Source organism: Peromyscus maniculatus, chromosome X, assembly GCF_049852395.1.
Source record: "Peromyscus maniculatus bairdii isolate BWxNUB_F1_BW_parent chromosome X, HU_Pman_BW_mat_3.1, whole genome shotgun sequence".
Classification (NCBI taxonomy): Eukaryota; Metazoa; Chordata; class Mammalia; order Rodentia; family Cricetidae; genus Peromyscus; species Peromyscus maniculatus.
In genome coordinates, this window is record NC_134875.1 from 51,379,840 (window position 1) to 51,407,258 (window position 27,419).

General features: G+C 37.6%; 1 protein-coding gene across 2 annotated transcripts in view; it reads left to right on the top strand.

The window, feature by feature from the left end:
• Rbm41 (RNA binding motif protein 41) overlaps positions 1-27,419 on the top strand; it is a 60,949-nt gene that overhangs the window by 15,778 nt on the left and 17,752 nt on the right. The gene's annotated exons all lie outside the window — the stretch shown is intronic.

Here is a 27,419-nt window from a genome sequence, read left to right on the forward strand (position 1 = left end):
CGCAGTCATTTTGTCCTATTGATGGTATCTTTTGCCTTACAGAAGCTTTTCAGTTTCATGAGGTCTCACTTATTAATTATAATGTTGATCTTAGTGTCTGCGCTATTGGTGTCCTGTTCAGGAAGTTGTCTCCTGTGCCAAAGTGTTTAAGGCTATTTCCCAATTTCTCTTCTATCATGTTCAGTGTATCTGGTTTTATGTTGAGGTCTTTGATCCACTTGGGTTTGAGTTTTGTGCAGGGTGATAGATATGGGTCTATTTGCATTCTTCTACATGCCAACATCCAGTTAGACCAGCACCATTTGTTGAGGATGCTGTCTTTTTTCCATTGTATAGTTTTGGCTTCTTTGTCAAAAATCAGGTGTCCATAGGTATGTGAATTTACGCCCAGGCCTTTGATTTGATTACATTGATCCACGTCTGTTTTTATGCCAAGACCATGTGGTTTTTATTACTGCAGCTCTGTAGTTGAGCTTGAAATCAGGGATGGTGATACCTCCAGAAGTTCCTTTGTTGTACGGGGTTGTTTTAGTTATCCTGGGTTTTTTTTTTGTTGTTGTTGTTTTTCTACATGAAGTTGAGTATTGTTCTTTCAAGGTCTGTAAAGAATTGTGTTGGGATTTTAATGGGGCTTGTGTTGAATCTGTGGATTGTTTTTGGTAAGATGACCATTTTTACTATGTTAATCCTACCTATCCATGAGCATGAGAGATCTTTCCATCTTCTGAACTCTACAATTTCTTTCTTCAAAGACTTCAAGTTCTTGTCATACAGGTCTTTCACTTGCTTGGTTCGAGTTACACCAAGATATTTTATATTATTTAGAGCTATTGTGAAGGGTGTTGTTTCCCTGATTTCTCTCTCCACCTGTTTATTGTTTGTATATATATATATATATGAGGCATGCTGATTTCTTTCAAGTTAATCTTGTATCCGGCCACTTTGCTGAAGGTGTTTATCCCTGGTAGAATTTTTGGAGTTGTTTATGTATGCTCTCATATTGTCTACAATTAGTGATACTTTGCTTCCTTTAATGGCAACTTAATTTTAACCATATCTAAAATGTGTGTTTCTGTTCTCTTTACTTATACTTTTATTATACAGATTACATCTGTATAGATTTTCAAGTACATTAGCAGTTTTGTAATTACTGCTTTATATCAGATAGGATGAAAAGTAGTTACAAAGGAAATGATACCTATATCATGTTTTATGTTTACCTATATAGTCTAATTTATGAGTGCTTTTTCTCTCTGTGTATCTGAGTTACTATGCACTATTTATTTATTTATTTTGACCTAAATGTTTTTTTCTTCTTGTAGGGCAGGTCTTCTGGTAATGAATTCTGTATCTGAGACTTTCTTCTTCCATTGTTAATTATAATTTTCATAAAAACATTGTTTTAGCATGTATTAATTGTACAAAATACTGAATTTCATTGTGACATTTTCTTATATGCATATAGCATTCTTTCATCAAAGTCATCTCCCAGTTACTTACTAGTTCTTCTTATCCTCTCTCTGAAGAACAGTTTTGATGGATGAAAACTTTTGCTTCACAGCATTTTTCTTTCAACACATTCCAAATGCTATCTTTATTTATTTATTTATTTATGTATTTATTTTTTTTATTTATTTACTTATTTTCTGGTTCGCCGTGAGAGTGCATATGCTATCTTATTGCCTCTGGCTTCTGTGGTATCTAATAATTCAGTTGTTAATTTTACTTGTATCCCTTTCCATGATGAATATCTTCTCTTGAGTTGCTGTTTTAAAGATTCATTCTTGGGCTAGAAAGATAGATTAGTCAATAAAATGCTTGCCATGTAAACATGAAAGTTTTGAGTTCAAACCCCAGAACCCACAGAAAAAAGCTGAGCACAGTGACTCATGTTTGCAGTTCCAGGACTGGAGAAGCAAAGTTAGGTGAATCTCTGAGCCTTACTGCCTAGCCAGCCTAGCCTTCTAGAGAAGCTTGAGATCAGTGAGAGATCCTGTCTCAAAAGGCAAAGTGGATGGTCCTGAGGAACAACATTGAGGTTGTCCTGTGTCCTATACATGTATGCTCACTTACATGTATGTGCAACGCCCCCAACACATGCGTACTGCCCTACGAACATACACATGTACATATGCACATGTACAGACACAAAACATACTTATTCTTCACATTCCCCTTTGGCAGTTTGGATGTGTATATCTAGGTGTATGTCTCTTTGAGTTTATTCTAGTTTGATTCTGTTGAGCTGCTTTGATGTATAGATTAATGTTTTTCATCAATTTGGTGATGTTACCATTGTTGCTTTCTTGAAATGCTTTTTCTGCTGCCTTTTCAACTTCTGAGACTCCTGTGATCAGTTTGTGTTATCTGAGAGGCTTAATCATCTGCTTCGTCCTCTGAGGCTGTTAATTTTTCCTTGTCCTTATTTGGTTTTCCTCCCCAGACTGGATTGTTGTCCTCTGAGTAGATAGTGGGGTTATCTTCAAGTTTGTAGAGTCTTTCTTCTGCCAGCTCAAATCTGTTAAGTTCTGTTAGTGAAGGGTTCATGTGGTTACTTTACGTGCAACTCCAGAATTCCTACTAGGGTCTTTATTTTCGTTGCCTCTGCTTACTTTTAATTGCTGTTTTATCAGATGGTCTGAATTTTACCTTCAGTTCTTTAAGGAACTTAGAATGACTTTTAAAATTTTGTCTAGTTAAACTAGCAAACATGCTTCTATTTTCTATTCCTGTGTATAGGCCATGCTTTCTTCTTTCTTTATGATATGCTGTATTTTTGTTGAAAATTAGAGATTTTAAATAATATAATGTGGTAATTCTTAAAATCAATCCACCATCACCACTACTCCATGGATTTGTTGATGTCACTGTTTAGTAATTTTCCTATGTATTTAATTCTAAAAATTGTATCTTCTCTCTACTTCCTTAACAATAAAGTCATTCCCTATGATTGAAGAGAGTTTCCTTAAATGTCTTGAACAGAATGTTTGTCATCCTTTGTGTAAGGGTCCATGTGTATGTAGCTTGAAACACCCTTTCAGTACTCAAACACTTGACAGCTCTTCCTTAGACTTCACCTTCTACTCACACAAAGCCTTCCTGTCAGCCCAAACTGAGATATTAGGGTCAGCTCAGATCCCAGCTGTCCTGTGCATACACAAAGCTTTGTATATGTTCATTGCCTTCCAGATTCTTGGGAACATATCTGAATTTTTCAAAGCCTATTTTTCCTTTTAAGTGTCTAAATTTTTATGTATTCTTTGAGAAATTCATCTATGTATGCAGTATATTTTGACCATACCTTCCCCTCACTCCCTCCCCTCTATCCTTCCTGTCCTCTTTCCCCACATCTTACTCTCCCTGTCTCTGTGCCCCTCTTATTTTTTTAATAACCCATTGAGTCTAATGGCTACTGCTCATATGAGCATGGGTATACAGCTGTCCACTGGAGCATAGGAAACCCACCAGGGACCACACCCTTTAAGAAAAGTGACTCTCCCTCCCCTAACAGCCCTTAACTGCCAAGAGCTCCTCAGCTAAGGGTGGGGGCTCATGTTCCCTGTCCCCTCTATACTGGAATGTTCACTGTCTTGATCTTCTGCAGGATCTTTTTGTTGGCTTCTTGATAGTCTCAACTGTTAATTCCATCGCAGACAGATGTACTGTTATACACTCCCCACCAATTAATTTTGACAAATTAATTCCTAGGGCTAGGAATGGACTATTCTTACAGTGTGGGATGTCAGTCCTATCAAAGACAGGCAAGTCCTCAAAATGTAGCTTTCCCTCCAGGTACCAAGCACATGAACTAGTACAGATTCTCTGAAGATGGAGTTGTTTGCAATGCCCTAGAACTGGTCTGCCCTCTGGGTTCAGCTACACTGCTGGTTTACAGCTTCTATAATGTTGATTTTTCCCCCCTTAGGACTGTGAAGCTGGAGAGAAAGAGATGGAATTATGGAAACTTGAAATGCTACAAACCTTACTAATTTTACCTTTTTCTTGAAACACTGCTGCATGTTTTATTGCAAGCATTTAATTTACTTCCAAAATTGATTTTGACATTTTTTCCCCAATGTTCTTTTTGCTTTTAGGACACAGATTTTTAGAGGTTTTCACTCTAGCATTCCAGAATTGCTTTCTTGCCATCATTTTACCTCAATCCTATATTTATATTATTACATTTGAGAAAGAATACGGTTTTATAGCAAAGAGTTGGGTCATTTTTTTCTACTTTATTGATTTAGCATTTACTGCATACCATAAAACTCATTCCTTAAGTGCACAATTCAGTGATTTGTAGTAAATTTACAGAATTCATCAACCATAACAACAATCTAGTTTTAGGACATTTCCATCACCTCAAAGAGTACTTGCTATTAGTCCTTGTTTATACTCCCGCCCTGGGCAGCCACCAAGGAAATAGCCATCACTATGGATTTACCTATTTGGGGCATTTTATATAAATGATTCATATAATATACGGTGCTCTCTCCCTTAGTATAATATATTTATTGTGTCTAGAACATTGTGTCTAGAACTAGTACTTTTCCAGTGTTTCCTGAGGGATTCTGTGTGCATGCCGAGAACATCTTCAACCCTTAGCCATGTACTTTGCAATCTCAAATGGAAATGCTTCCATTTCTTGCTTGCACAAAGCCTCATGATTAATCAAAAGTGACACCATATGGCTTTTTCAGATCTTTTCCTGAGCATGCACAAACCTAAGTTTGCGGCTAGTCTATACATGTCTATGGAAATATGTTAGACTTTTTTTTAGAGCCTTATATGGACATCTCATTGCCTAGTTTTGCCTTCTTAAGCTTTTTATTAACTGGTGTTTTCTCCAACTGTTATCTACCTCCTCAGGTGTCTGGGAAATTCAACAATTGCCTATGAACATTTTCATCATAAGTTCTTAGAAAAAGAGTCTGTTACTACTTGCTCTGAGTTTGCTCAAATAAAGTGTGTCCCTTGAATTTCCTGAAGGCCACCAGATGGGTCAAGTGATGACAGTTCTCTGGGAATAGTACTTCCAAGGGGCTGCTGTCTCTTTTTTCTGCCCTCTACTGGTAGCCCTGTTGCTGTTGTTTTTGGTTTTTTTTTCCCTTTGATTTCAAATCACAGACTTTCAAGGTTAACCACCGAAATAGGAGTTGGATGGAAGTAGGGCAGATTAAAGCACTGCCAGACTCATTATTCTTGCAGAGATCCAGCTATTCTTCCTAAGAACTCTTCCCCAGTTGTTGCAAGCTTTTGACTATTTTCTACAATTGTAAGAGTTGATTCTGACAATTTCCTTGATGCTTTTGTGGAAGAGATGTTTCAAAGGCTCCTACTCTGCTGTTTTTCCTGACATTGCCTTAATGGCATAGTTCAAAGCCCTGATGTTTGTGATTTTGATGACATGTAAGCTACTGCTTTTTAGGACTTCTGGTTTTGATCCTATGATGAAGATTTCTTTCTAACTCAAGGTCATATCAATTTTCTCCTGTGTTCTAAAAGACTATAGTTTCAGCTCACATTTAAGTCTGTGAACCATTTTGAATTACTTTTGGCATATAATAGAGATTTATGTTCATCTGGTTGTATATATATATGTATGTATATGCACACATAGATTATATGTACAATTGGCATTACATATGAAAACACTGCTATTGCACATTAAATTGTCTTGATGTTATTGTACAAAATCACTTTATCACAAATATAATAATAGAACCTTTTTCTTTCTGGTTATTTCCTTCTTGTTGTATTTGATAAGGGTCTCATGCAGTCCAGGCTGGCCCTGAACTTACTGTGTAGCCAAGGATGGTCTTGAACTTGTGATCTTCTTGCTCCACTTTCCAGGTATGTGATTATAAGCTGCTAAGCCTGGATTTCTTTCTACTTTCAGCATTTTAATGAGTTCTTTATTTAGATTCTAGGCCTATAACTAATTAACTATCTGTTATTGTTTGTTATTCACAGTCTTCAAATGGACCATTACATTCTCAACAGGTTTTGTAACTCTGCTTTGTGGGTTAGATCAGGTAGGCTTTATAACTGTACTTCATGGGATAGACAGAGTGAGGGATGTTTATTTCATCTTACCTAGAAACAAAAGTCCTAATAGCTGATACTTTTTGAAGGCTTTTTGGGCCAGCCATTTTACAAACTGATGCATTTAGTTCTGGTAACAGCCCTATAAGATATAATACTGTTACACCTGTTATACCGATAACAAATTGAGCTTCCAGAGAAAATAAGTGACTTTCCCTAAATCCTAGTTATTAATTAACCATGCTGTCCCCTAAGTATACCATCTTCAGAAAAATCAATGATGCTTTGGTCATGGCATTTGTGTATATTTCAAAAGACCATATCTTGAAATGAACTTTTTTTTCCTTTGCAGTATGGGAGCTTGAACTTCTGCTTCTTGTATACCAGGCAAGTGCTCTGCCACTGAGCTGTATCTCCAGCTCTTGAGAAAAATTCTCTTTTGAGTTATGCAATATCATTTTAAAATGAAATTCATAGAAACCCAAGATGTATTGTTTCTAGAAATGTACTTCTGAAATTAACTGTATCGTATACTCTTTGACCAGGATATTTTCTCTCTTTTGTTAATTTTTTTTGAGACAGTTTTGCCATGTAATTCTGAAAGGCCTAGTACTTGCTGTGTAGCCCAGGCTGGCCTTGAACTTTCGGCAATCAACTGATCTCAGCCTTTCAAGTGCTAAGATTATGAGCTTGCACCATCATGCTCAGCTGCAATCTTTTTCTTACCTTACCAGCTCTTTAATATGTTGATATCTCTAGTTCTTTTCCCTTTTTATTTTGTAATTTCTTATCTCCTGTCTGCTTCTTCTTCCTTCCTAGTTTCTTAGATTCAACCTCAGAGAACCACTCTCTTTGCTTTCTTGTCTGTCTGTGTATCATGCCTCCTCAGAAAGTCTCAGCTAATTCTCCTCCTTTAGCATGCCTTGCAAGCACTACTAGAGAAAACTCCCGTAACTGTTTGTTCATTAGTACTTCAATAAGTTCCTCATCTCCGGTACCATCTTCAGCACTCTCTTTCTCTGTATATCTCCTAGTCCCTGGCCAGCTCTCTTGTTCATTCCTTATCAGGACTATTGTACATGTTCATTCCTTTTCCCATTCTCTTTTTTTGTTTTGAAAAGATATCTTTTGGGTCCAACTTCAAAGAAGAAAGAACTTTCATCTGGTTCCTCCTCCTGTACTCTGCTAATTTTTGCTTTCTCCCTTTCTTCCTACTTCACTCAGAGATAGAGGAGTCTTTAGTGCTTAATGCTAATCTTTAAACTCCAGAGCTGGAGCCCATCCTTATCTCCCAAGGGACTTCAGTCAGTCCTCCTTTCCTTTGAGGACTTTAACATAGTAATCATTGCGTCATTTGCCGGTTTCCCCGGAGTACATACTCCTGCTATCTAAAGAACATGAAAAATGAGGGAAATATCCTTAAGGATTTTAGGTGCTTGAACACTTAGATTTTTTTCTCTTACTATATACCATAAGTAGTACTTAAAAGATGAAATATCAAAATTAAAGTCCAAAGAGAGCCAGGATTATATGCATCTGTTAATATTTTTGATATCTAAGTAGGAAATGATTTCTGATCTTTGTTTTTTTTTTTTGTTTTTTTTTTGGTTTTTCGAGACAGGGTTTCTCAGTGTAGCTTTGCGCCTTTCCTGGAACTCGCTTTGGAGACCAGGCTGGCCTCGAACATACAGAGATCCACCTGCTTCTGCCTCCCGAGTGCTGGGATTAAAGGCGTGTGCCACCACCGCCCGGCCTGATCTTTGTTTTCAATGAACAATTTCAAACATGCAGAGAAGTAAAAAAAAAAAAGACTTCTCACATATACCCATTATATCACAATCTATATTGTACCATTGATTTACCTTCTCACACATATCTAATGTGTACTTCTTTACACATGTCAATTTATTTTATTATTTTATTTATAAATGCATTTTTAAAAAGTTGTTGATATTAGATGTATGCTCCCCAGTACATAAGCATGCATATTAACTATAGTTAGCTATAGTTAAATATTTATTTTGATTCTACCATCATAAAATTTGCATGTTATTAAATACACAAACCTTAAGTGTTCATCTGCCTATTTCTAGAAAGTGTATGCTTCTGAATGATGATATACTAGTAAGAACATGCATCATTTCTTTAGGCAGTGGTTTGTATCATTTGCTAGTTTTCATGATCCACATATTCCCACTGTGTTCAGTTGCAGGCTGCCAATCTGTCATCACTCAACATTGAGTTGAAAATGGGTACACACAATCATTAGAGCATCTCTGGCACATCAGTACATGTACATACCCTAAAAACCTATAAAATCTTATAGATTATCACCATTCCAGAACGTCACATCATACTTCTTTCCAGTAACTCCCATACTATTCTCCCAGAGGCAAATTACACTTTGATTTTTTTCCCAGTATAGATTAGTTTTGCCTATTCTAGAACTTTTTATAACTAAGACAATACAATAACTATTCTTCATATAAGACTTAATTCAACATAAAGTTTTTGAGGTGCATTCGTATTGTTGTGTATACCAATCTGTTTGTCTTTCTCCAACATAATTTTTAGAAGAATTTTCTATAATCATATTAGATTTCTAAGGTTGCTAATGAACTCACATAAATCTGGTTTTATATAACAAATTTATTTCCTTCACAGTTTGGAAGCAAATCAAAGTGTTGATGGGGCAATCTTTTTTCTTTTATTTCATTTTATTTTACAATACCATTCAGTTCTACATAACAGCCACAGATTCCCTTGTTCTCCCCTTCCTGCCCCCCTCCCCTCCCCCCAAGCCCACCCCCCATTCCCACCTCCTCCAGGGCAAAGCCTCCCCCGAGGACTGAGATCGACTTGGTAGACTCAGTCCAGGCAGGTCCAGTCCCCTCCTCCCAGATTGAGCCAAGCATCCCTACATAAGTCCCAGGTTTCAAACAGCTAACTCATGCAATGAGCCCAGGACCTGGTACCACTGCCTAGATGCCTCCCAAACAGATCAAGCCAATCAACTGTCTCACCTATTCAGAGGGCCTGATCCAGTTGGGGGCCCCTCAGCCTTTGGTTCATAGTTCATGTGTTTCCATTCGTTTGGCTATTTGTCCCTGTGCTTTATCCAAACTTGGTTTCAACAATTCTCACTCATATAAACCCTCCTCTTTCTCACTAATTGGACTCCCAGAGCTCCACCAGGGGCCTAGTCGTGGATCTCTGCATCCAGATTCCTCAGTCCTTGGATGGGGTTTCTGGCACAACTACTAGGGTGTTTGGCCATCCCATCACCAGATTAGATCAGTCCCGGCTGTCTCTCAACCATTGCCAGCAGTCTTTTGTGGGGGTATCTTTGTGGATTTCTGTGGGCCTCTTTAGCACTTTGTTTCTTCCTTTTCTCATGTGGTCTTCATTTACCATGGTCTCCTATTCCTTGTTCTCCCTCTCTGTTCTTGATCCAGCTGGGATCTCCTGCTCTCTTTCCCTCGACCCTTACCCTTCATTGCTCCCACTCATGTCCAGGTTGTTCATGAAGATATCAGCCATTTCTCCCTCATTGAGCGATCCTCGTGTCTTTCTTGGGGTCCTGTTTTCCAGGTAGCCTCTCTGGTGATGTGAGTAGCAGTCCAGTCATCCTTATTCCACATCTAGCATCCTCCTATGAGTGAGTACATACCATATTTGTCTTTCTGAGTCTGGGTTACGTCACTCAGGATGATTTTTTTCTAGATTCATCCATTTGCCTGCAAACCTCATGATGTCATTGTTTTTCTCTGCTGAGTAGTATTCCATTGTGTATATGTGCCACAATTTATTTATCCATTCTTCAGTTGAAGGGCATCTAGGTTGTTTCCAGGCTCTGGCTATTACAAACAATGCTGATATGAACATAGCTGAGCAAGTGCTCTTGTGGTATGATTGAGCATTTCTTGGGTATATGCCCAAGAGTGGTATAGCTGGATCTTGGGGGAGATTGATTCCCAATTTTCTAAGAAAGCGCCATATTGATTTCCAAAGTGGTTGTACAAGCTTGCATTCCCACCAACAGTGGAGGAGAGTTCCCCTAGTTCCACATCCTCTCCAGCATGAAGCGTCTTCAGTGTTTTTGATCTTAGCCATTCGGACAGGTGTAAGGTGGTATCTCAGAGTTGTTTTGATTTGCATTTCCCTGATGATTAGGGATGTTGAGCAATTCCTTATATGTCTTTCAGCCATTTGACCTTCCTCAGTTGAGAATTCTCTGTTTAGTTCTATAGCCCATTTCTCAATTGGACTGTTGGTCGTTTTGATGTCTAATTTCTTGAGTTCTTTATATATTCTGGCTATCAGTCCTCTGTCAGATGTGGGGTTGGTGAAGATCTTTTCAAGAGGTCCCATTGACTGATTGTTTCTCTCAGTGTCTGTGCTACTGGTGTTATATTTAGAAAGTGATCTCCTATGCCAATTCGTTCAAGACTACTTCCTGCTTTCCCTTCTAGCAGGTTCAGAGTAGCTGGATTTATGTTGAGGTCCTTGATCCACTTGGACTTAAGTTTTGTGCACGGTGACAGGTATGGATCTATTTGCAGCCTTCTACATGTTGATATCCAGTTATGCCAGCACCATTTGTTGAAGATGCTTTCTTTTTTCCATTGTACCCTTTTGGCTTCTTTGTCAAAAATTATATGTTCATAGGTGTGTGGGTTAATGTCAGGGTCTTCAATTCAATTCCATTGGTCCACATGTTGGTTTTTATGCCAATACCAAGCTGTTTTTATTACTGTAGCTCTATAGTAGAGCTTGAAGTCAGGGATTGTGATGCCTCCAGAGGTTGTTTTATTGTACAGGATTCTTTTGGCTATCCTGAGTTTTTTGTTTTTCCATATGAAGTTGAGTATTATTCTTTCCAGGTTTGTGAAGAGTTGTGTTGGTATTTTGATGAGGATTGCATTGAATCTGTAGATTGCTTTTGGTAAAATTGCCATTTTTACTATGTTGGTCTTGCCTATCCATGAGCATGGGAGATCTTTCCATTTTCTGACATCTTCTTCAATTTCTTTTTTCAGGGACTTAAACTTCTTATCATATAGGTCCTTCACTTGCTTGGTTAGTGTTACCTCTGGGTATTTTATGTCATTTGTGGCTATTGTAAAGGGTGATATATCTCTGATTTCCTTCTCAGCTTCTTTGTCCATTGTATATAGGAGGGCTACTGATTTTTTGAGTTGATTTTGTATCCTGCTATGTTGTTGAAGGTATTTATAAGCTTTATCAGTTCCTGGGTGGAATCTTTGGGGTCACTCAAGTATACTATCATGTCATCTGCAAATAGGGAAAGCTTGACGTCTTCCTTTCCAATTTGTATCCCCTTAATCTCCTTATGTTATCTTATTGCTCTGGCTAGAACTTCAAGTACAATATTAAATAAGTATGGGGAGAGTGGACAGCCATGCCTCATTCCTGATTTTAGTGGAATTGCTTTGAGTTTCTCTCCATTTATTTTGATGTTGGCTGTTGGCTTGCTGTAAATTGCCTTTTATGTTTAGGTATGTTCCCTGTATTCCTGCTCTCTCCAAGACTTTTATCATGAAGGGGTGTTGGATTTTGTCAAATGCCTTTTCTGCATCTAGTGAGATAGATGATCATGTGTTTTTTTTTTTTTTTGAGTTTGTTTATATGGTGTATTACTTTGACAGACTTTCGTATGTTGAACCACCCTTTCATCCCTGGGATGATGCCTGCTTGATCATGGTGGATACTTGTTCTGATGTGTTCTTGGATTCTGTTTGCCAGTATTTTATTGAGTATTTTTACATCAATGTTCATGAGGGAGATGGGTCTGTAGTTCTCTTTCTTTGTTGTATCCTTGTTTGGTTTAGGAATCAGGGTAATTGTAGCCTCATAGAAGGAGTTTGGTAATGTTCCTTCTGTTTCTATTATGTGGAACAATTTAGAGAGTATTGATATTAACTCTTCTTTGAATATCTGGTAGAATTCTGCGCTGAAACCATCTGGTCCTGGCTTTTTTTGGTTGGAAGTCTTTTAATGACTGTTTCTATTTCCTTAGGGGTTATTGGACTATTAAATAGTTTATCTGATCTTGATTTAACTTAGGTATGTGGTACCTATCCAGAAAACTGTCCATTTCTTTTAGGTTTTCCAGTCTTGTGGAGTAGAGGTTTTTGAAATATGACCTTATAATTCTCTGGATTTCCTCAATGTCTATTGTTATGTCCCCCTTTTCATTTCTGATTTTGTTGATTTGGATTCTCTCTCTCTCTGTCTTTTGGTTAGTTTGGATAAGGGCTTGTCTATCTTGTTGATTTTCTCAAAGAACCAACTCTTTGTTTCATTAATTTTTTGTATTGTTCTCTTAGTTTCTATTTTATTAATTTCACCTCTCACTTTGATAATTTCCTGGTGTCTATTCTTCCTGGGAGACTTTGCTTCTTCTTGTTCTAGAGCTTTCAGGTGTGCTGTTAAGTCTCTAGTGTGAGATTTCTCCAACTTCTTTATGTGGGCATTTAGTGCTATGAATTTCCTCTTAGCACTGCTTTCATAGTGTCCCATAAGTTTGGGTATGTGGTGTCTTCATTTTCGTTAATCTCTAGGAAGTCTTTAATTTCTTTCTTTCTTCCTTAACCCATTGGTGATTCAGTTGAGCATTATTCAGTTTCCCTGAGATTGTAGGTTTTCTGTAGTTTTTGTTGTTGTTGAAATCTAACTTTAAACCATGGTGATCTGATAGAACACAGGAGGTTATTCCAATTGCTTTGTATCTGTTGAGATTTGCTTTGTGGCCAAGTATGTGGTCGATTTTAGAGAAGGTTCCATTGGGTGCTGAAAAGAAGGTATATTCTTTTTTGTTAGGATGGAATGTTCTGTAGATATCTATTAGGTCCAATTGGGTCATGACATCAGTTAAGTCCTTTATTTCTCTGTTAAGTTTCGATTTGGCAGATCTGTCCAGTGGTGAAAGTGGGGTGTTGAGATCTCCCACTATTAATGTGTGGGGTTTTATATGTGGTTTAAGCTTTAGTAATGTTTCTTTTACATATGTGGGTGCCCTTGTGTTTGGGGCATAAATGTTCAGAATTGAAACTTCATCTTGGTGGATCTTTCCTGTGATGAGGATGTAATGCCCTTCTTGATCTCTTTTGATTGATTTTAGTTTGAAGTCTATTTTGTTGGATATCAGGATGGCTACAGCCGCTTGTTTCTTAAGACCAATTGATTGGAAAGTCTTTTCCCAGCCTTTTATTCTTAGGTAGTGTCTGTCTTTGAATTTGAGATGTGTTTCTTGTATGCAGCAGAAAGATGGGTCCTGCTTTCATATCCATTCTGTAAGCCTATGTCTTTTTATAGGTGAATTAAGTCCGTTGATATTAAGGGATATTAATGACCAGTAATTGTTCATCCCTGTTATTTTTTGTTGTAGCATGTGTGTACTTCTCTTCTTTGGGGTTTACTGCTGTGGCTTTATTTCTTGCCTGTGTTTTCAAGGGTGTATCTGACTTCTTTAGGTTGGAATTTTTCTTCTAGTGCTTTCTGTAGGGCTGTGTTTTTGGATAAGTATTGTTTAAATCTGGCTTTGTCTTGGAATGTCTTGTTCATTCCGTCTATGATGATTGAAAGTTTTGCTGGGTATATTAGTCTGGGCTGACATCCATGGTCTCTTAGTGTCTGCATTACATCTGTCCAGACCCTTCTGGCTTTCAAAGTCTCCATTGAAAAATCGGGTGTTATTCTGATGGGTTTGCCTTTATAGGTCACTTGGCCTTTTTCCTTTGCTGCTCTTAATATTCTTTCTTTATTCTGTATGTTTAGTCGTTTAATTATTATGTGGCGAGGGGACTTTTTTGGGGGGGTCTAGTCTGTTTGGTGTCCTATAGGCTTCTTGTATCTTCATAGGCATTTCCTTCTTTAAGTTGAGAAAGTTTTCTTCTATGATTTTGTTGAATATATTTTCTGTGCCTTTGAGTTAGTATTCTTCACCTTCTTCTATCCCTATAATTCGTAGGTTTGGTCTTTTCATGGTGTCCCATATTTCTTAGACATTTTGGTTCATGACTTTGTTGGCTTTAGTGTTTTCTTTGACTGATGAAACTATTTCTTCTACTGTATCTTCAATGCCAGAGATCCTCTCTTCCATCTCTTGCTTTCTGTTGTTTATACTTGCATCTGAAGTTCCTGATCGTTTACTCAGATTTTCTATTTCCAGCATTCCCTCTGTTTGTGTCTTCTTCATTTTTTCTATTTCCCTTTTCAGGTCTTGGACTGTTTCCTTTATTTGTTTCATTGCTTTTTCATGATTTTCTTTCAGTACTTGATTGTTTTCTTCCAGGACTTTATTGTTTTCTCCCAGGACTTTATTGTTTTCTTCTAATTTGTTTGCCCTTTCCTCTAGTTGTTTATAGCGTTCTTCCCATTTTTTTGTCTTTTCCTCTACACAAGCCTCTACCTTCTTCATGATGTTATTCATAAGGCTGTTTTCTTCTGCTTCTTCCAATTTTTGATGTTCAGGTCTAGATGTTGGAGGTGGGCTAGGTTCTGGTGATGCTGTATTGTTCTTCATTTTGTTGTCTGTACTTCTGCCTTGATGTCTGCTCATCTCCTTGTGGTTCGTTCTTGGTCTTATCAGCGCACTTGGTTCAGACAGAGCTGACAGATTCAGGAAGTCTCTCTCTCTTGTCCAGATGGGAGCTCTCTTTTCCAAATGGGAACTCAGGGGCAGGATGGAAGCTCTTATCTGGATGGGAAGTCTGAGGCAGGATGGGAGCTTTTGTCCAGACAGGAAGTCCGGGGTAAGATGGGGGCTCTTGTCCAGAAGGGAAGTCCAGGGCAAGATGGGAGCCCTCTCTGGTCCAGAAGGGAAGTCCAGGGCAGGATGGGAGCTGGGGGCTGGTCTCTAAGTCCCAGGAAGTGGCTGGGGTCTCGGGCAGATGGGCATGGGGGCAGGGCGTGGAGATTGCAGGGGCTGCCAGGGGTCTTGGAGAAGGGGATCCTTCCCGGTGGGGCTAGAAGAGGACCTGCCCAGTGGCCAGAACCTGGGGCCAAATTGGGCAGGTCTTCCCTGGAGTGGCTGGTGCCCAGGGATGGGGTCCGGCTGGGCCCGGATACTCACCTCTGGTCCAGAAGGGAAGTTGGGGGCAGGATGGGAGCTGGGGACCAGTCTCTAAGTCTCAGGAAGTGGCAGATGGGCGTGGGGGCAGGGCGTGGTGATTGCAGGGGCTGGGGGCGGGGCTTGGTGGGGCTAGAAGGGGACCTGCCAGGTGGCCAGAACCTGGGGCCAAATTGGGCAGGTCTTCCCCAGAGTGGCTGGTGCCCAGGGATGGGGTCCCGGCTCGGGTCAGTCTTTATATAGGCTTTAAGAGCATATCTGTCCTTAATTTTTCTAGCTTTTGCTACTTGCTAATGCTCCTTGATGTTCTGTGACGTGTGTAAACACATCATTCCAATCTTTACCTCTGTCGTCAAAAATGACATTCTCCTTGACTATCTCTATATCTTTATGTTACCTTTTGAGTTATAGTAGTCATTAGATTTTGAACCTACCCTAACCCAGTGTTGGCTTATAGTATTTAACAACTGGTATAAACATTATCAAATAAAAACAGTTTGAGGTTCCAAGTAGAGATAAATTTTAGAGGTGTTCTGTTCAACAGAGTACATTCTGTCCTCTGGCCTCTAAAAGTACAGATTCATCCCAGAACATGCAATATACATATAACCCATCCCAAATGGCATTTACATATAAACTCAAAAAGCCCCACATCTCATTATTTAAATCATCTGAATCAGATGCGAATGGGGTTCTTTCTTCCTATCCACAGATTAATGTAATTAAAAAAGAAGTCATGCTATTTTAAACATTGCAATGGTAGGACAGGCATTAGATAGACAGCAGCATCCTGAAAGGGCAAGAAAGAAGGAAGAAAGGGATTATACTAAGCAAGTTAATTACCCAATTAGGCAAATTTTCTTCCTTAGTCATGTTCTGAGCTCCTTCTCTGGCCTCTGCAACTGGGACTTTGCTCTTGAAATGACCCTTTCTTCATTTTGTCCCACATCTGTCTCCTACCAGTCTGCCACTGGCTCTGCTGGTACATAATTATCAGAAGCCTTGTCAATCTTGAGGAAGTCAAGAGATTCATGCTGTTAGACCCAAGCTCTCTGTTCCTGGCTTCTGCTGATTGAATCTATGAGTCATGCTCCTAATATCTTCAGTAAAAGTTTATCTAGCCACAGCCCTGGCTCCTTTTCCAGAGCATGCTGTCTGGATAGGCCAGGATTTTCCAGATCATCAAATGCTGGTTTCTTTCTCCTTAATAATAACATTTCAATTTACATCTTTAATGTTATATTTTTTTATGAGCATCAAGAAGAAATGGCCCTTATCTTCCCCACTGTGGAAGTCTCCTCAGCTACATTTTTTCCTCCAATAGCACAAAACCAATTCAGGCAACTTTCTGACACTGCATAACTGAGAGTACTTGCCTTCCAGTGTCCTCCTAAGGCCTCTCTAGACATTCTGTTACCTTCATAGCTAGAAAAATAGTGTGTTCGTGATGAGTATGTACATGTGTGTGTCTCTGTGTGTGTGTGTGTACATAGTCTCTAGGGTCACATGAGCTTTTTTTACTGTTCACTGTTTTCTAAGCCTTTTCCAAAACTGCCTTTAAGATCTGTGTTTCTGCCGATGGACTCCTGAAGGAAATTTAGGCTTACATTATAAAAAATGTCAAATTCTTCCAGCCTTTACTCATTACTCAATCCCAAGCCAATTCCTCATTTTTAGGGATTTGCTAAAGCACCATTCCATTTCCCACTCCAAAATATGAATTAGCTTCCTAGGGTTACCATAACAAAACAACAGGAATATAGTTTCTAATAGTTATGGAAGTACAAAAGGAAAGTGTTGGCTAGGTTGCTTCCCGGGTAAGGCTCTGTGGGATACCTGGGGTCTGGTCAGCCAACTATACTGCATGACACACTTCTGCTTCCAGTGCCACTAAGAGGACAAATGAAGCTGGGCGGTGGTGGCGCATGCCTTTAATCCCAGCACTCGGGAGGCAGAGCCAGGCGGATTTCTGTGAGTTCGAGGCCAGCCTGGTCTACAGAGTGAGATCCAGGACAGGCACAAAAACTACAGAGAAACCTGTCTCAAAAAACAAAAACAAACAAATGAAAAAAAAAAAAGAACATCAGTATTTGGACTTAGGCCTCCTCCTAATCTATTTTGATTTTATATAATTGATTAATGAAATTTTGATTAATTATATCTGCAAAGACCTCATTCTCAAATGAAGTTAAATTCTGAGGCTTTGGGATATTCTTAAACCCAGTGTGGTTATTACTGCCTTTTCCTCATCTCATTCATATTTGTATGAACTATTTTTAAGTGATAAGATTGATTATGCTGAAGAGTACTTTAAATATTTATGTTCAATGAGATCAATAAATAGTGCAATGGAAAAACTGTAAAAGCCCCTGTATGCCCTTCACAAATCACAGTCCCCTTCTGTTTAGGTATAACTACTGTACTGACTTAGGATAAGAATTTTTGTTATTTATTTTACTACCTATCTATCTGTCTATCTATCTATCTATCTATCTATCTATCTATCTATCTATCTATCTATCCATCCATCACTCGACAGTATATACTTTTCCTGTGTTGAAACACCCTATCCGCCAACTGAACTGTACATGTACTGGGTCTTCCTTTTCTCTTTAACTTTATATTTGTGAAATTCATCCACAGTAACAGTTTGGAGCTAGAGTAAATTCATTTTCACTGAAGTATAATATTTCTTTATATGAACATGGATTTTTTTTTCTGTTCTGCTATAACTGGAAATCTGGGTTTTCATTTGGATGGAGCATCAGTATCAGTCCTGCTATGTGATGCTTCTTGTACAGGAATCCTGGGATGTATGGACATGCGTTTCTCGGGGTTTATACCTTGGAATAGAATTGAGAGTTCAAGAGTAAAGAGTTCACAAACCTCCACTTTAATAAAGATTAACTACTATCTGAAGGGATTTCCCTCAAGTTAACATCTTAACAATCATGGAAGAATGTTAAGGTTGCTCCAGTCTGATAAATGTTTCCTTGTATTCTTTATTCCCTGTATTAATAATTAACTTTATTAATATTAAACTTTACACTTTAGCCCTTATTCAAGTGTCATTTTCTTTATTGTTGTGAATTTTTTCACAACAAATTGTTGTTTAATTTTTTACAAAATTAAAAGAATAGCTAACAAACTATTTGAAGTAACCATCAGATGAGATTAGGATTTATTCTTTTGAAATTTTATGTGTGTGAGTGGTTCACTTGTTTTTATGTACCATGTGCATGTCTAATGCCCACAGAGACCAGAAGGCATCCATTCTCCTAGAACTGTAGTTATGGGCAGTTGTGAGCTGCCATATGCATGCTGGGAAGCAAATCTGGGTCTTCTGCAAAAGAAATAAGCACTCTTAACCACTGAACTATCTTTTTTTTTTTTTTTTTTTTTTTTTTTTTGGTTTTTCGAGACAGGGTTTCTCTGTGTAGCTTTGCGCCTTTCCTGGAACTCACTTGGTAGCCCAGGCTGGCCTCGAACTCACAGAGATCCCCTGGCTCTGCCTCCCGAGTGCTGGGATTAAAGGCGTGCGCCACCAACGCCCGGCTTTTTTTTTTTTTTTTTTTTTTTTAGATTTATTTATTACATATACAATGCTCTATCTGCATGTACCCTGCAGTCCAGAAGAGGGCACCAGATCTCATTACAGGTAGTTGTGAGCCACCACGTGGTTGCTGGGAATTGAACTCAGGACCTCTGAAAGAACAAGCAGTGCTCTTAACCACTGAGCCATCCCTCCAGCCCTGAACTATCTTTTTAGACTGTAAGGTTTATTCTTAAATATTTCATTATGTTTCTGCTAAAGACATTTTCCTATACAACTATAATATTATGATCCTCATTAAGAAATGATTGTTACTACTGAGATTTCATCTAATATACATTTTATAATCAGGTTTCTGATTATATCTAGGATATAATCATGGATCATGCATTACATTTAATTTGCTTTAGAATAACTCTTATTTTGTGTGTTTGTGTGTGTGTGTGTGTGTGTGTGCATGTATGTGCATGTATGTGTGTTCATGTGTGTGTGCATGCATGTGCACATGTGTATTGTGTTAAATACGATTGTGTTTCCAGACATTTATACTTCTCAGGAGTTCAAGCCTATATTGTTTGCTTCATTGTGGTTTAATTTCATGTTCTAGGTAACTAGTGATACATTCTCACAACTTTATTGACCATTGAGCAGCCTCCTTTGTGAGTGGGCCTTGAATTATTTGCCTGTTTAACAAATGTTAAGATGCCTTTACTTCTGAATACCCTTCCATCTGTTTGTGTCTGTGTCAGGACTAGTCTTTGTTCAGAAGTCACATTAAGCCTGTATCAAAACAGTACCTCAACTCCACAGTTCCTTGAATTTGGAAGATCTTAGTGGTCTCCAGTTATCTAAGCATCACTACAGAAAGAAGGAAGCTAGGAATGCTTGAGCATTATAGGTAAAGGCATATATATGTATATGTTTTAAGGCATTATATGTATTGAATATGTTATCTCCAACTCTCTAGTCATAGGGTGTATTTTCCTGTAAATTTGTATCGAATAGATAGTGTCTAACCAACACCCAAAGTTTATACATCTCGGTGAACTTCTATACAGTAAGAATAGGCATTCTGAAGCTGTTCACATGGATTTTATACTTTCATTATCAAATATATTTTATGCACTTACTCAGCATCAAAAGAAAATTTCTATAGTGAATGCTTGAGCATTTTGTCCATTTTTAAATTTGTGGGGTATTGGTATTTTTAGCATTGTGTACTGAGATTTCTTTGTGTGTTCTGAAGACAAGTCCTTTATAAGGCATAATGCCTGCTTCTTGTCAGTAGTTTATTTGTTCTGGTATTCTTAATGGTGTCTTGAAATACGAATGTTTTATATTAATGAAGTTCAGTTTAGAAATTTATTATGTTATGATTTAAGCTTTTGGTATCTTAACTAAGAAATCTTTCCTGGACTCAAAGTGAAAAAAAAATACAGCCTTATGTCTTCTTCTAGAATACCTACTGTCTTAGTTCTTGTATCGTTTTACATGGAAGTTTGTGTTTGTAAGGTGTGATCTAAGTTCTTAATTTTATAGGAAGATTTCCAGTTGATTAGCACTGTATCTTGCAAAGACTATTTTTCCCATTGAATTTCCTTGTACAGTTTTGTTCCTTTGATCTGTATGTTTGTCTTTATGTTTGAAATCCCTATTGTATGGACCTTTATAGGGAGTTTGTCAATCGCTGTAACTCCTCCAACGTTACTTCTTCTATCCTAGGTCTTTTGTATCCATGCAAATTTCGGCAATACCCTGTTGATTTTTCTACAAAATTGCTGGAATTTAAGGGAGATTGGGTTGAATCTATTACTTAATTTAGAAAATAATGTCATTTTTTTTTTAGTGACAGTTTCTTCTAGTCCATGAACACAGAATGTCTCTTCCTTTATTCATATTTTTTACAATTTATCTCATCAGTATTTTATATTTTGTAATGTACCAAACTTAGTCTTCTTATAGTAAATTTGTTTCTAAGCATTTTATTTATTTTGACACTCTTGTGAATAGAATTGTTCTGTTTGGTTTTCTGATTCTTGTCTGCAAGTATTTAGAAATAAGTTGGGTTTTGTATTGATTTTATATTAGCCTAACATGATCTAATTAAATGTTTTTATTGGTTTTTCTATCAGTATAGTGGTTTTATTATGGATAGCTTAGAATTTTCTACATGGGAAAAAAGCATGTTTCCTATGAATAAAGAAGTTTTACTCATTTTCTAATCTGGAAACTAGTTGATAATTTACTTGGTTTTGCCTTCTTGTATTCTCTCAAACCTTCCGTACACTATTCAGTGGAAATAGTGTGAGCTAATGTCTTTGTTTTATTCTCAACCTTCTTTTAACGTACTACTTTATTCATTCTTTGAGTACTACATATACTGTTAAGCTGTAGTTGATCATGTGCACCCTCTACTTCTCTTCATTGCTACCAGATCCATCCTCCCCTCCCCCCCAATTTCCTACCCTCTCATTTTTTTTTAAAAAAAATCCAATGGAGTCAGTTTGTGTTACTTATATCCACATGGGTGGAGAGTCTTTCCTTGGAGCATGGTCAGCTAACCAGAGGGCACACCCTTAACGAAAACTGACAATCCTTCCCATAGAAGCCAGCAGCTGTCAATAGATCCTCAGAGGTGCAGGCCAAGTCCCTACTCCACCACTCGTGCTAGAATGTTGAGTGACTTGATGCAGTGCAGGTCTTAATGCTAGCACCACTACTGTGAGTTCATGAGTGCAGCAGTACTGTCATGGCCACAAGCCAGTCTTTTTAATAAAGTACTTGTGTGTGTGTGTGTGTGTGTGTGTGTGTGTGTGTGTGTGCATGCGCGCGCGCGCGCGCGCGCGCGCGCACGCGTGCTCATGTGTGTGATGATGCCTGTAGAAGCCAGAAAAGGGGTCAGCTTCCTTTGGCTAGACTTAGAGGTAGTTTTGAGCTGCCTGGCATAGGTACTAGGAACCAAAGCCAACTTCTCTGGAAGAGCAGTGCTCTTAACTGCTGAACCGTCTTTCCAGCCTCTTTCTTCTCAATCTTCAGGGGGAAGCATCTGTTTTTAACCATTAATCTTAGCTCTAGGTTTTCTGTCCATGCTCTATTGTAGTATATTACTTTCTTATGGTTACTATAATTAATTACCATAAATCTGATGACCTAAAGCAACATAGATTTCTTGTAGTATAGTTGTAGAGATCAGAAGTCCTAAGATAAAGTTGTTAAAATGTTCTCAAGATTAGATGAGCCTTGTTCAGCTTTTAGAAATCACTAGCATTCTTTAGCTCATGGCACCTTCCTCACCTTATTCCAGCTGCCACATATGTCATCCCATTTAATATTTTTACATCTAGGTTCATGAGAAACAGTGGTCTGTGGTTTTATTCTGCTATCCTTGTTTACTTTTGGTGTCTGTGGTACTAATAGAATTAATTGAAAAAGATTCCTTCTTCCTCTACTTCCTAAGTTTTTGTGCAAGATTGGTATTCGGTTTTTAAATGTTTCATGTCATTCACCAATAAATTTGGCTGAACCTGGATGATTCTTTGGGATAGCTGATTACTAATTCAATCTCTTGTGAGAGGTTTAGTAAGTTATTCTCTTTCTGGAATCTGCTTCGATATTTTTTTATGTCTACAAATTTGTGAATTCATATAAATTTTCTACCTCGTTGACTTAAAGTTCTTCACAATGTTCCTTTATAATCATTTTCATTTTTGTGAGTGGTGATGCTTCCTCTTTAGTCCATAATTTAAATCGTTTCTTTTCTTCTCTCCCATTTTCTTAGGTGTGTTAGCAAGTGGTTTGCCATTTAGTTCAATTTTCAAAGAAACAGCAGACAGACCTGCAGATGGGGCTGGTGGGATCCACTTCGTGTGGTATTTTATATGCCTAGCACTGAGGCAGCTCCCCAGCAAAGTCCTATCCACAAATAATAGGGTCTTGGCACCATCTTCTGCTGCCCAAGGTTGGGATAATGTTGGTGTAAGTAGACCTTAGCCATCTAGACAGATACTAAGCTGACTCGCATGTCAGTCTCACAGCTTCAAGGGCCCATGTGTCAGTAATACATGACAAAATACAAGTGTGTCACACTAATGTGCATGTACCTAGAAAATTGCAGTGCTCCCATCTGTGAGCACTGGCCTGCTGTTAGTTGTGGTGCCCAAGGTTTGGGTATAGTTAGTAGAGATAGTTCCTTGGCCACTAAAGCTGATTCTAAGGTGAGTCATAGCTGAACCTCAAAGTTGCCAGGATTGTCCAGTCCAGAAAGTTGAGAAAGAGTATCCCATTTCTAAACCAATGCTAGAACTGATACAGTGGAAACTTGGGTATCTCTCAGAGGTACACAGGTCTACAGCTGGTGTGGAAATGCACCTAAAGGGTATATCTGAGCTCAGGACTGTGCTTGGAGCCTTTAGTTTCTACCCATTGCTGGCTTTCACCATGGGAGGCCTGGCATGGAACTCTGAGAAAAAGCTCTGTTCAGCTTTCATGTGGGTCAGTAGAGTCCAGCTGTTTACTGTGCCTCCTGAGGTTGGAGGCAGGGTTTTTGCAGTAGTCTATACCTCAGAGCCTAAAGTTCTCACAACTCAGTCCACAGATACTGGCCTAAAGCTAGAAGCACTGCACTAGATTTCACTGTGGCAGGCCTAGATTTAATTCTCTATCCAGGCTAATCTTCCTGGAGTTGGTGAAGGAGTATCTTTTTCTTTTTTTCATAGCTATTTATTATGTATTTGTAGGGAAAACTTGCTAAATGTTATCTACCAACTGCCAACTTTTATTTTTATTTTTTTGAGACAGAGTCTCATGCTGCAGCTTTGGCTGGTCTGAAACTCACAATGGAAATCAGGTTGGCATCAAACTCACAGAGATCTACCTACATCTCTCTGATTTCTGAGTGCTGGGATTAAAAATTTGTGCCACCCCACCTGGCTCCAAACATTTTTCTTAATAGTTCCTAGGGTCTTTTCTTTTCTCCATCTCTCCTGAGAACCCAGAATAGTGCCTGGCTCATAGTGGTCATTAACTAAGCATTTCTGAGTATATACTTGTACAGCTCTGGTGCTCTGTAGCCTCACTAATAGGGTATTGGCATGACTTTATATGTTTTCAAATATCAGGGTTTTTTTCTGTGGATCTCACTCCTAATCTGACTTGTATTTCACCAAACTCTATATGACCAAATGCTTGTTATATATATAGCTATGTGTTTATTTTCTTTTATAGAAGATTCATCAATCTTGTGCTCATTTTCCTCTTGGTTGCCCACCCCTGTTTCTTACAGATATATGAAATTTCATACATTTAACATTCACACTCTCTAATAGTTATATGTGTAGCAAGTATCTTATCCAGTAGTTTTTCTATCTATTTATGACTTTTATGTTTACTGATTGTGTGCCTTGTGTCATGGCATATGTATAGAAGTCAGAAGATAACTTGTGGAGAATTAGTTCTCTCCTTCTATATGTGGGTCCCAGGGATTGAACCCAGGTCACAAGGTTTTGTGGCAAGTACCTTTATCCACTGACCCATTTTGTTGGCACACTTTATGACACTTTTGATGAACAGGAATTTTTTTTTATTTTAATGCAGCTATATTGGGTAATCATTTCCTTGATGACTACACCTTTTGTACCCTTTAAAAATGTAATATTTTTTAGTTTTTGAAATTAAAATACAATTATATATTTTCCCCCTTCCCTGTCCTCCTTCCAGCCCTTCCTAAGTATTTCCCCTTTGTTCTTTCAAATTCATGGCTTCTTTTTCTTGACTCTACCTTTTGTATCTTAAGAGATAAATACTCTTATGCATTGCTGATAGAAATACAGAAGAATACAACTCCTACAGGGTGAAATTTATATGTAAAAATTGCATCAACATTTACTCTTTCTCTTTGTCTCAGCAATTTCACTTCTTAGAATGTATTTGAAACAAATGTTTGAAAAATACCAAATTATATACATGCATATATACATATATATGTATATATGTATACACACATGACTAATTTTCAGGGCATAATTCAAAATAGCATAAGATATTTTGCTGGATATAAGACAAATATTTCAGTGTTTGTTAGTAGGACAGTATCTGAATAACTATTGTACAATGAAGTATTGTATAAAAGGCAAAAGAATAGTTTTATATTAATGTGGAATAATTTATGGGATATATTATTAAATCTAAAAAAGAAAGTTTCAGACCAGTATTTATATAGGAGAAAGGTGTACCTAATGAATTGTATGTATATATGTATATATAGTTTGAAAAAAAAGGAAATACTAGAACTGTAAGTCAAACTTAATAAGAAATAGTATTTATGGGAAGGAAGGGAATGGAATGAAGGGATCAGGGATGGAATGATACTTCTGTAAAGGTGCTGTATAACCCTTTTTACTTTAGAGCCATATACATGTTTTGCATGATTACAAATGTAATAAAAACTTTAATCAAAAAGGGAAAGGGGCTGGGGGATATACTTCACAGTTGAGTGCTTCTTAAGCGTGCATTAAGCCCTGAATTCAGTCCCCAGGATCACATACACACAAAACTCAAGAAAGAAGAAATCCATAAAATTCAAAAACAGCCTGAAGCAAATAAAGCAAATGATAAACATAGTTGATAGTATAACCACACAGAGAAAATAATTACTGTAGTGACTTTAAAGTAATACATATCTATTACTTACAATACAATATATACGCTAAGGACTGCAAAAAATATAAAAGTATATTCAATCATTTTATTGTTGTTAGCCATATTACTATTGCTTGTGGAATTTTTCAATTATGTGAATATGTTGTTAGAGAAAGTTAATAAACCATCTTGATAATATTTTTAGGATCCGAGGAACCAGAAATAAAGCTCAGTGATAGAGTACTTGCCTAGAAGGCAAGCAGCCCTGGGTTTGATCCCCAGGTCTCCTAAAAGCAACCCTCTAAACAAAATAAAATGCACCACCTTTAATTCCAGCACTCGGGAGGCAGAGCCAGGAGGATCTCTGTGAGTCTGAGGCCAGCCCGGGCTACCAAGTGAGTTCCAGGAAAGGCACAAAGCTACACAGAGAAACCCTGTCTCGAAAAACAAAAAAATAGTAATAATAATAATAATAATAATAATAATAATAATAAAATAAAAGAAATACAAGTCTAAAACCAGAGTTTAAGTATAAACCTTGTCATATTAAATCTGAATTGGAAATGCTCTTATAAATTTAAGATCTATTTTCCTACTCTAAAACACCCCAGCTTTGTCTAATGTAAAGGCTGAGAAGTAACAACAATGAACACTCGCAACAACAGTAGTTTCCACATGCTTTTCATTCAAAGGAACCAGGGATCTTCGGAAAAATAGTCCAAGGTCAAGTTAGAAAATGTGCAAGTATGCTTGGGATAGCTTGCTGTGCCAGGGAATCAGAAAGCAGAATAGGAGCTGCTTTAAGGGACTTCGTATGGGTTCTCAGTGGGACACTTTGGCCACTACCAGAAATAATCACTATATTTAATTGAAATACATACATTATATAATAACACATGATTTCATAATTGTACTGCAGATAACCACTGGTCACCATTAGGTACTTCCAAAGTAATAGTTCCTTACTCTCATAAATAATGAAGAACAGATAGAATCAAGCATTTATCCTGCTTTTCTTATATAAGCTATATTCAGGAAAATAAAAAGTTGATGGTTATAAGAAATAATAGAGTCAAGGAAGCCCCATTTTGTAATTCATAGTAAGTTAATAGAGCTAAACAATAATTACCAATGGATATAAAGCCCATTATATGAAAGGTGAATAGGGGTACATAATAATTGAGGGATGTGACAAGCACCACTTAAATTCACAGATTAATTTCAGCATCACTAAAAATGTACCCAATGAACATTATGTACTTTGGGGCATGGTACAATAGGAAATATACACTTATATGAATTTTTTTGCCTTAAATATTGAACATGAATCTAATTAACTCTTTACAGAAACCATCTTTAATGTAACTTTCTAGAATATTGTAAATGGTCTTTATCTGTTCTGGATAATCTGGTATTTAAGAGCAGTTATATATATGTTGGGCATTTGAAATGCACCAAATTTGACCCAAATTGATTTAAAAAAATAAAAAGGTATATACAAGTGACCAATGACAACAGTGTTAGACTAGATTTAACTGTCAAGAAATACAAGAAATTTTTAACAAGTTATCATCAGAAAATACTTCATTAAATCAATTTGTTTACAAAACAAGTAATGGTTGTATAATATCAATGGGTGGAGGAGAAAAGTTAATGAAGGGATGGGGGATGGGACAGAAAAATGATTTAAAAGTTGTAAGAGCCAAAAACTGATTTAGATCTTGATTAAATAACCAAGTATTTAAAAAGTCACTGAAATAATCAAGGTCATTTAAATATAAATTTGGAATTAAGTAATACTTAGGAATTACTAAGTTCATGAATATGAACATGCCATCCTGGTTCTATTCTTCAAATGTCCTTGTGATTTAGAGGTATGTATACTTGTAGGAACTTGAGGTTTCTGGGTGCCTTACTTTGCCATGTATTGGCGTTGCTCAAGATGCAGTTTTAAGTTACATGCACACTCACATGTACATGCATGTGCTTGTGCATGTGTGCAAGCACACACACACACACACACACACACACACACACACATTTGCTACATGTTATAAAAAACCTTTCCTAAAAGAGGTTCTGTATCTGAGA